Here is an 11,792-nt window from a genome sequence, read left to right as displayed (position 1 = left end):
CGTTAGGCTATCTGATGTTGGCATGTCATACATAGTCATCACTTAGTCACTCATACTACAACAAGGTTGGCTATAAGTGTAATTTTTTTACTCCTCTCTATCTCTTTCTTCGTACTCCCCCCGTCCCACAATATAAGAATGTTTTTGAGACTAGTGTAGTGCCAAAAACGTTCTTATATTATGGGACACAGGGAGTACTAGTATTTATTGCATTTGCCAAGGAGTGACCTCTTCCAATGAAATGGTGTTGCTAAGTTTGCTTCATTTAATTAGCTATAGACTCAAAATTTTCTTTTCACCTAGGTACACGCGCTTAGCACCGTTTCTTCCTTGGGTCACCAAACTAGTCTCTCTCTTCTTAATTAACTTGCCACATCAGACTTTATGCCTATGTGGCAAGCTTAAGCACCTGTAGGAGCAAGTAAAAGTAAGTACAATAGTGCGCTTTACATGGCATTTTTGCATATGTGGAGGAAAGAGAGGCAAGGAAAAAGTGGAGAAGTGGGCTCTCATGCAAGAGCCAGCCTCTACTACATGGTGGAGCATTGGGAGAGGCACCTGTATGGAGGTGGTCAGGAATCGGGAGACTCACGCCGGTCGTAGCGCCGCAGTTAAAATGATAATGGCAAGTCAAATCACGGGGCCCCACCTGTCCAGCAGTAACTCGCTGTCAAATCACACAGCCCTACATTTGCAGCAGCCTACTCCCTCGTCTTCTCGCGTCTCTATCGAACCGACTAGGCGGAACTGCCCCGCCTACCGCGTAGGAAAAGCCCCGCCCTCGACTTTTAAATACAACTACATCCACTTAAGAATCCAATGATATACTTTTTGTGACATAGTAACTCATATTTAGTTAGTCAAATGGATGACCTAGAACTACGTGCAGGCCCTATAAACTGAGACGCCTAAAAATAAAAAAACTGAGACGGAGAGGGTAGTTCAGCACGTATCTTTTTAGATCAATATAGTCGGGATTCACCAAGGAGCAAAACCAAGTGGTAGGCTGCTCCTGTCGTGTTGGCATAGCAACTCAAGCAGGGTCAGTCCGCACACAAAATGGCGACACACTTAACATGACCCCTTTGGCCGACATGTGGCTCATCCACCGTCTTGTTCCACGTGTGATGCACCAAATTACAGTTCGGAGCAGCGGTTGGAATTGGAGGCACCCCGGTCGTAGCGCCGCAGTAGTAGAAAATGAGCGATGAGGGGTCAAATCACAAAGCCCCACCTTTCCCGCATTAAGCTGGACGGACGAAGCAACCATCATTTCACTCTAGGGCGCAAGAGCATAAAGAAAAGAGAAAACAATGATGTGTGCGGCAGCTACCTAGGGCACCCTAGGGTAGGGGTCTCCACTACAGATCCTTTTTTTAAAGCGCCTCCACTACAAATCGGCTTCTCCCTCGTCCTCTTGAAGAAAACCGACGATGAGTGCGGCGGTAGGGTTTGTAGGAGTACTATGGCGTGCGGGGCCACGTCGTAGTAAACGGCTTCGAGTTGACGCCTTAAATATGTGTGGGCCGCTTGGTTTTACGGGAACGAGGCAGCATTTTGGGTTCGGGGACCAGTGGAGATATAGTATGTACAAAAAGTTGTGGACGTAGGTTCGACTGAAAGGCAATGACGCATGGGCCCTGCATTTTGATATACCCGGGGCCGCGTGAAATTTGCTACTCTACTCAAAACTAGTAAGGTACACATGTATTGAACGCATGAGATTTCGAAACCAAATTACGAATAAATACACACTATAGCATGTAAAGCTTTGAGTCATATATGCATGATGTAGATGTTCGTTTAGTTCTTATAGTTCATCTCATTCAAAATCAATTAGTTTTATAAAAATGTTAAGATTCATGGGGTTGTGCATTGTAAATCATAAAGTAAAAAACAAATAATGGCAATTCATTTAGAAAATAATAATCAATTATGATACAAAAGATTCTAGAACAAAGGAGAAGTGCTTGTGTTTTGAGGTTTGTGCATTATGCTTAAGTTCAACCATGGAGTCTTCTAAATTGTACATGTGGCAGATCTGGTGGAATGTTGATGATATCCAACGACCAGTCGTGCTCGGATTTGCCTATCTCTGCACTGTCGGGTTAGCTTCATCCAGCGACCATCTTTCAAAGTTATTGGCACACTATATAGTTCTTGTGCCATAGTTGCATGTTTTGGAAAAAAGCTACTAGTGGGTTGTACTATCTATTTAGGAATAGAAGATGTATACATGGAAGTTGTAGGGAAAGAGATGACATGGAGCATCTCAATTCCTATGAGTAGGGATTGGAAAAGAGATGTCATTTGGTTCACATCATAGGAACTTTTCTATTGAATCTAGAGATGACATGTATCTCAATTCCTATGAGGAGGGATTAAAAAAGAGATGTAATTTGGTTCATATCATAGGAACTTTTCTATTGAATATACGCTAATGTTTATTTTCCTTTGAAATTAAGGGAGTATAGGAATCCATTCATATGAACCAAGTGGCTCTAAAGCTATAGAAATGATATCATGCTTATTTCCTTTGAAATGTGGAGTATATGAATCTATTCCTATGAACCAATTGGCTCTAAAGGAAAAAATCCTATAAAAATCATATCATATAGAGTTCCTATGATATTCCTCGACACTAAAGGATGCTTGAAATTGCTGCGGGTGATACGATGGTCTTTCTTTGTAGACTCCTCACCCATCTTTATAGTTACCTCTCGAAGATGAATGAAATGATATATACATGGTATTCTACATGTGCAATTTGGTACACGAAAACTCGGTAAAAGTTTGCGAGGTTCGAATTTTCAATAAAGCTATATGCACTGCATTTCGGAACGGAGGGAGCATATGGCAGTTGCTAACACTCACGTGGAAGATTTGTGTGTAGGAGGAGTGGCTGTTTTGTTAAATGACATGGCAAAACTGACACTGTCGGATGCCGATCTAACGGTTCTTACGGCGTTCCTCAGGAAAAGGCTTGTGGCGAACGTTTGTCGGATAATGTTTAGGGACACATGCATTGCATTGATACGTGCCCCCCCTCTCTCTCACGCACACGCACCCTCACGAGTCACGACTCTCCCGAGTCCTCTCGCAGACTCGCACGTCGCACCCACCGTCTATCTGCAGGTAGACGTCAAGCACATATGTGCTCGTCACACCCTACCCCCAGAACTTCTAAAAAACAAAAGACGGCGCGCACATTTTATTTTAGCTCACACGTCACACACTTATACTATTACTCTTGCGGCGAACGTTCTTTGGGCATAGTATATTGTACTCTCACGAAGAGAAGCGGTGCACGCACGCACTAGTTCTCTCACACCCACTCGCGGGTACACGTAGGAGCGCATTTTTTGAAGCTAGTACAACAAAATCACTCCACTATATATAAAAGCAGGAGCCTTAGCGCTTGCTTTACTAGGGTTCCTCTCGTTCAATCTCTCATGCTCTCCAGATCTAAGCAACACATAGGCGGTCACACTCTCTCTCAGCTCACGGCTGGTCACAAATCCGGCCGGACAACCACAACCGGGGCAGGGGTGTAGGTGGATCGTTCACGCTGTCGTCGGCGGCGAGGGAGGAGACAAACGGCTGCCCGCGCGTCCCGATCGGCGGCCGTGTCGTTCTCTCCGAGAGATCGCCGGCTCGGTAGGGCCTCCGACCCCTTCTTCCTCCCTGCGATATTGTGGCCAAGATGCGGCCTCCCGACGCCGTCTTTGCCACATGCCGACGACCCTCAGGTATATATTCCTTCGAAACCTGCCTTGCTCTACTGCCCCAGCTCCCTTCGTGTGGATCCTTTTCTACTTCCATCCGCTGTTCCAAAGCCACCTAGACTTCTACTATTATTAGAAGTAAAGCTAGTTCATACAGTCGACTGAAAGCATTGGTTCAAACAGGGAAGAAAGTGGGAAAGCTGTAGCATGAATCTAGGACTTGGTTCTAAGAGGAAATGGGGGAAAGTAGTAATATCTGTCACTGTTTAGATAACCGTATTTCGTATTTGCGCAAATAGGGATGTCTGTCTCCGTATCGTTTCTATCCGCGCAATCAAAAGCACACACCTCAATTTTAGTACAACTGCGCAAACTGAGATGGCTATCCCTCGTTGCCGTCATCTAACCTCCCGTCTTGAAGGTATCCCTACATTGGTACTAGTAACTAAGGTAGAATGACCAACGCAATCTAAAAGAAGCTGATTCGTACGTTTTACTTCCTGATTGCAGTGCAGGGACGAGCGAAAACAACTGCATCCTAGTCTGGAATGCACTTTCTACCAGTTCATCCATGGACCGAGGACTAGCTGGCACGGCTGCACGGCGGTTTTTTGGACAGGTGCACGGACAAGAGGCATTGTGGTCTGCTTATTTCTGCAAATAGCGGTGCTTAAATTTAGTGGAATGCACAAGCATTTCAGTTGGTCAGTACACTGCATGGTTCAGTTTAGCATTCCAGCTGAGACCACAATTATAATTGGTTATTCTGGAATGAGAGAACCTAACCCTGAATGGTGGCAACAAGAAAAAACCAGAGTGAACTCCCGGAAATTTAAGCCTGTCGGGAGGCCCTTTGCTCAGAGAAGCCTTGCTTGTTTTTTCCTGATTTATAAACCTTCTCACAACTTTGTCTTTTGCTGTGAACTAGTATATGTTTGTTATGTTCTATGAATCATTGAGATGTATAAAATTGCTTAACTTATGCTTTTCAAGTTTTTTATGAAGACGAGTTTAATGTGAGTGTTCCACATGAGCGCTGGACTAGTGTGTGAACGTTTGGAATTTATTACATTGTGGCCTCAATTAACTGCATGAACCACTGTAACAAGATACATAGTTGATTATATGTCAGACAGCAGATTGTTGATTGTTAGCTGGTCGATAGCCTAGTGTTGAAGCAAGCTGAGCCAATGTGCCGTGTTTTGCACAACTGCTTACAAGTGGGGTAGCACCAACAGTGTTTACAAGTACTTATGTATACGTCAGCGCACGGTTCTCGAACGAGTGCTCTATTTCATCAAAACACACACTGCTCGTATGATAAACTGTGACAACTTATGTCTTACCATGCCATATTCATGAAAAAACTAGTGAGGACGCATCTGTTTCGGCAATAATTACGATGGTTCTCACATGATTCACGGGCACACAAAAGTAGCAGCAGTTCCCATAGACGGATTCAAACAGAGTACTAGCCCCAGAGGGGTCGATAACAGGCAAGGTTCGGATAATTAGACACAATCCAAACTACTATTAAACACTAGCTGGGGCAACTATTTCATGCCTCGATCTAATTTGGGCTGGACACAAGATGGACCTTGCCATGAACATCATCGACGACGTCCCGCAGCAGCTCAATTCTGTGAACCTTCATGAAGACAACCTTGTGGCCTTGCCACTGATAAACTTGTTTGTGGAGGCATGCCACGTCATCTTCCTGCGTAAGCTTGACAAGAACAGTATGCCTCACAAACGAAGGAGTAGCTTTGAACTTCTTGTGCTTCAGTACACCCTGGACAACACGCCTGACAACAGTGAGGTTGGAATACAACTCTTCATTGGTATAACCGCAAATGGCTTCTAGGATCCAACAGCCTAAGAACTCTGTTTTCCCAGTGCGTATATTCAGGTCGTCCGCCTCATAGCGAGTGACATGTACAACCACACAATCCTTGTCTGCATCAGGGCTCTAATTGAAACAGAAACAAATTCTGAATTACTTTTCAGTATAAGAAACAAGTTATTTAAACCACTATGTATAGCATGGCATCGAAGCTAATAAAATTTTGCATTATTAATCACCACATACTTCCTTTTCTAAAAAAATCACCACATACTCAGATGAAAAACCACAATCGAGATTGGCAAAGAAGGAAATCACCTTGGGCAGCTCAGCGGGGGGGGGGGGGGGGGACACATCCTCGAAGGGGGGAAACTGCTCCTGCAGTGCCACGGAGGCTGTAACCTCAAACGGGGCGTTGACCATCTCAGTAGTGGCCGTGAGCGTATCTGGGGTCAGCTCGGTGGTTGCCTCCATCTTCTTGGAGCTCTCTGTCTCGTGGGGATCAGCCTTCCGCGTCTGCTCCAATATCGGCAGATCTTTGCCTGGTTCTCCTTGGTCCATCATGAAACTGACGAATACTAGGAGACCACTGAAAGGAAAACACAATCGCAATGATAATGAAACAAAAAAGAGAGTGAGGATCGGTTACTACTTTGCAAAAGTTCTTTTTTTTTTCTCTGAACGAAAATATACCAACATCACGGATCTACTTACCTTCCCTTCGTTCGGAGAGAAGAACAGTGGCAGATGTGAGTGTTGCCTTTCTTGAAGACGGTGAGGGAGAAGAATAGTCCGAGGGAGAAGGGGATTCAGCGAAGAGTGAAATGATGGTTGCTTCGTCCGTCAAACTTAAACTGCGGGGAGGTGGGGTTTTGTGATACGACGGCTCGTTACTGCCGCGCTACGACCGAGGTGACTCTCCGCCTGCATAATGCCTTCTAATTTGGTGGATGGCATTTGGGCCCGCGCGCTGCATGGCCTGCATGTCGGTGAACAAAAGTATAATGGCATTCAGTAGAGGGAGACGTTTCAATGACCTAGGAGGAGCCAGAAGCGGTAGAGTGTCGCCACTGTACTAGTAGTAATTGTTTTTCTGGGTAGCTGTAGAGTGTCTCCACTGTACTAGTAGTAATTGTTTCTCTGGGCCCAAGACAAAACAGCCCATCCACACTAGTAAATAGTAAAATCAATTCAAAAGCCCATCCACACTGGGTGCTCTTCTTCCTCCTCGCTCCCCCCACCTCACGTCAGCTCGCTCCACTCGTACCCCCAAATTCCTCACCTCACTCCTACAGAAAACCCCAGCTCCCCTTCTTCCTCACTCCTACAGAAAACCCCAGCTCCCCTTCTTCTTCGCTCGCACTACAACTAGGCTCGTCATTCGTTACTCTGCTCAAATCCGTGAGCGCGACGCGACGCCCTCGAGGAAAATGGAGTCGGCTGACCCCAGTGCCAAGAAGATGAGGCTCTCGCCAGTGGCGACCCCTGTCGTAGATCCCGCACCCGGCAGCGCGGGGAGAAGCGGCGACCCCGCCCCCACCGGATCCCAGGAACCCATAGAATCTCGGGTGGACCGCATCAGCGATCTCCCGGACGCCGTCCTTGGGGAGATCATCTCGCTTCTCCCCACCAAGGATTGCTGCCGTACCCAAGTCCTCTCAATTCGGTGGCGCCCTCTATGGCGCGCCGTGCCCCTTAATCTCGACTATCGTCAGCTATCTCTCTTCAATGATTTTCAAATCCCCAGAGCCATCATCTCCTCCCACCAGGGCTCCGTTCAAAGCCTCTGCATCCCGTCATGCTACCTGAGCAAGCATACCATGCCCTACACGGTAGACGCCTGGCTGAAATCCCCTGAATTCACAGAACTACAGCTGCTTGAGTTCTACTATTCCCCTGGAAATCACATACCACATACCGAACGCCATGAACTTGTGCCCTCAGCACCGATGTCCATCTCGCGGTTTTTGTCCTCTCTCCACACCGCCACCTTTGCGATGTGCTACCTACCAGACAATCTGGTACTAAACCTTCGACTCCCATTTCTCAAGAAATTTTCACTTGTGCGGGTTCGTATATCGGAGGCCTCATTGCACATCATCATCCACTCCAGTTGCCCTGCGCTGGAGTGCTTGGTGCTTGTTTTCATAGTTAGAATCGATTGTCTCCAAATAAAGTCGCCTAACCTTGTAAGAATTGGAATTTCTTTTGACGGAAGGTAGCTCATCGTCCAAGATGCCCCTTCACTTCAAAGGTTGATCCTTGATTCTAGTTATTCACCATTGCAAATAACCTTCCTCTCTGCGCCTAAACTGGAGACCTTGGGTGTAATACATGATCTCTGTGCTCATTTCAATATGGTGTTTGGCTCCACAGTTCTTCAGGTACTTTATATTATCATCTACACTTGTAACCATAAGCTGCATTATAAATTTTTGCGCATAATTTATATATCATCTTGGAGTACACATTTTGTACTAATATTATGGTCTATGCTCAATGAAGAGTTTCTCCATGGATGGCCTATCAATGGTGCTGGATTCTGTCAAGATCTTATATATCCAAATGAATAGTTTTGATCTGAACAAGATTATTGGCTTGCTGCAATGCTTTCCATGTCTGGAGAAGTTTTATATAAAGGTGATAATTTCACGCACATTGGAATCCCACATATAGTGTACTATAATTAACCGTTCAGCTGTTGCTCTTTCGACACTCTTCTTTTAGACCTTAACTGTTTTCAATATTCATGTCTATTTAGGCAACAAGACGGGGTAAGAAAGTTATAACCAATCGGTGGATTCGTAAGCATTGGGATTTTCTCACTTCTCATGAGATTCAATTGAAGACAATAATGCTAGAACGATATGTAGCCAACCGTGCAAACACAAGATTTGTCACATTCTTCCTGTTGAATGCGAGGTTACTATTGTCCATCAGGCTTAAGTTTATCAGCAGCATGGTTTTGACGGATAGGTATGTCGAAGAGCAAAAAAAGGAGTTTCAGGTGGGCAAAAGAGCTTCTGAATGTGCCGGGCTTCTATTTACAACATATTGTGGTCATAATCCAGTAAATTTTACGACCCAGGATGTTCATTCTATGGACCTAACCGATCCATTTGACTGTGACTGCCGAAACAGTGCTGGAGTTAGATGTTGTTGCCCTTTTCAATCTGGTGTTTTTTGTAAACCTGATGAACAATTAACCCTCGTGCTTTTGTACAGTTTGTAAGCTAGAGTTAGATGTTCCTGCCCTTTTCAACTCGGCTGTGACTGTCATATTTTCTTTGAAACAAGGAAAATGGCTTGCCATTCATTTAATTTAGAGTGAAATATTGTAGCAAATCCCAACCAAGGGAAATAACATCACTCTCGTCGGCTGCTTGAGCTCACTGTGCATTACAGAAGCCAAGTGATTAGCCCCCACTAGCACCCACAAACTTACTTCGAACTAGCACATCAAATGGGCTGTAAATTTTCATAGGAAAGGCTGCATGACCGTGACAGATTTGGATTCTGACATTTGGGACCGGTGAGGAAATAGCCTATCCAAGGTGGTGTCGACTTACTAGCCAGTCAACAAACGGTTCTGCCTACCAGCCGTTGGATTGACATCCAACATCTGTCGTGTATCTTCTATCTCTTGTCTTCTTCTTCCTCCAGCCGCCCAAACCAAACCACCCCGTCGGCTCCGCCTGCTCCCGCCTCCCATGGCTAGCTGCACCTCCGCCGCCCTACCGTACGTACCCTCCACGTTGGCCAGTCCCTCCCTCTATTCCCCCACACGTCCTGTTATTCTCCGGCGACGTCAGCCCCAACACGCACCCGCGCCCGAACCAATCAACCCTCGTACTCCCCTCCGCCTGCGACTGGACCGACGCATCTTCAACGGCTACTGTTCGTTCTGTCCGAGGCCTCGCCGTCGTCCTCCGCCTTGCGGCCTTGGTTCGCTCGCCGTGCGTGGTGCGCCGCCCTCTTGCGTTGTCAACGTCGTCAACAACCGAGAGGAACAAGGAGATGATTGTACGTGGAGAGGATGACAGTAGGGACCCACCAGCGTCATGGCAGTACGCAAGCAAGTGCCTCTATAGTACAAGCCCAAAAATATGGTTCCTCCTAATGGTTGGACATCTGGGGCTCACGCCATTGTCAACGTAGTCAATAAACGAGAGAATTACACTACGAGCGGCTGACACCAGGACCCAGCAAGTCGCGCAGTTTTTTTTGAGGAACAAGCAATTGTTATTTATACTAGTTTTAGTGACGGATCAGGGTAACAACGGGGCTGTGCGGGGGATGTGGCCCGTCTAGCCAGGGTTTTATTTATGTTTACCACATCATGAGCCCAGTTGTGTTTTTTTCTTGCTGAAAATGGCTAGCCCAGTACTATTTTTTTTAAAGAAATACCCAAGCAAGGCCTACTTGCTTTATCGGCCCTGCTGGGCTGCAAATCTTTCAAGACGAGGAGAGTTTCATTCGGTTTGCCCAGAAATGGGCTGTACATTTTTAACACACATCAAACCGGGAATTAGTTTCAAATTTTTTTCATTACAAGATCTTAAATTCCATTGTTTTTTATGCATGGACAATTATTTGGATTTTATATTTATATAAATTATTTGTGGGCCTACTAAGTTGACGGGGACGGAGGGCTTTGTCAACTTAGTCAATATGAACGATTCTAGCTCCAGTGACCGTACGATGTCCATCCAACGGCCTTAGTGCTTCTTCAACCTCTGGTCTTCTTGCTCCAGCCGCCCAAAGCAGCGCCGGTCGTGCCGCCTGCTCCTGCCTCCCGTGGCCAGCTGTGCTGCCGCGGAGGCCTCACCGCCCCCATACTACTCCCACCGCTGGCCAGGCCATCCCTCCACTCACCCACACCCCCTGTTATTCTGCGGCAACGGCAGCCTCACACCGCAGCCGAACCAGTGAACGCTCGTACTCCTCTCCGCGTGGGCATCCACTGCCGCGTATTTCCCGGCTCTGCGTCGTCCCCTTCCTAGGCCTCGCCGTCGTCCACCGCCGTGGTGCTCTCGGCGCGGCGTGGTCAATGTGCTCAACGACCGACTTCCATCGGAAGAGTACTGTACGTGGAGAGGCTGACAGCTGGGTCCACGGCAGCCGCAAGGAAGTGCCTCCTTATTACGCGGAAAATAATTATTCCTCCACTTGACAGCGGGGACCCACCGGACGGGCCACCAGTATTTTGCGAAAAAAATCGTTTCCCCCTGACTGCTGGAACCCACCGGACGGGCCACCGTATTTCGTGAAAAAACGTCCCCCCCGCTGTCAGCTCGGACCCATCGGAAGTGCCTCCTTATTACGCACAAAAAAATGAATACTCCCCCAGCTAGCTGGGATCCACCTTGGTGGGAGGCTGACTTGTGGGCCTACTAAGTTGACGGGGACGAAGGGCTTTGTCAACTTAGTCAATATGAACGATTCTAGCTCCAGTGACCGTACGATGTCCATCCAACGGCCGTAGTGCTTCTTCAACCTCTGGTCTTCTTGCTCCAGCCGCCCAAAGCAGCACCGGTCGTGTCGCATGCTCCTGCCTCCCGTGGCCGGCTGTGCTGCCGCAGAGGCCTCACCGCCCCCTACTATTCCCACCGCTGGCCAGGCCCTGCGGCGACGGCAGCCTCACACCGCAGCCGAACCAGCGAACCCTCGTACTCCTCTCCGCGCGGGCTTCCACTGCCACGTCTTCCCCGACTCTGCGTAGTCCCGTTCCAAGGCCTCGCTGTCGTCCACCGCCGTGGTGCGCTCCGCGCGGCGTGGTCAACGTGGTCAAGGAACGACTTCCATCGGAAGAGTACTGTACATGGAGAGGCTGACAGCTGGGTCCACGGCCAGAACCCAGTGTTTTTGTGATTTGCCAAGTAAGTCGCTTTGTCAGGCCTGTTGGGCTGCAAATCTTTCAAGACGAGGAGAGCTTTCATTCGGCTGGCCGAGAAAATGGCCCATCAGTAATGTGAAATGGGCTGTACATTTTTAAAACACATCAAACCGGCAATTAGTTTCAAATATCTTTTTTTTCATTCCAAGATTTTAAATTACATTAATTTTTATGTGTGGAGAATTTGTTGGATTTTATATTGATATACATTTATTTTTAAAATTAGTTTGAATGTGAGTCGAAATTTCGGGATTAAAAACAGTTCGGACCGCACCGAAATATGCAAAATTTCATATAATTTTTTAACCGTGGCCACAATATGGGTTGT

The sequence above is a fragment of the Aegilops tauschii genome, chromosome 6 (genome assembly GCF_002575655.3).
Source record: "Aegilops tauschii subsp. strangulata cultivar AL8/78 chromosome 6, Aet v6.0, whole genome shotgun sequence".
NCBI classification, from domain to species: Eukaryota; Viridiplantae; Streptophyta; class Magnoliopsida; order Poales; family Poaceae; genus Aegilops; species Aegilops tauschii.
Note: the sequence above shows the minus strand (reverse complement) of the source record.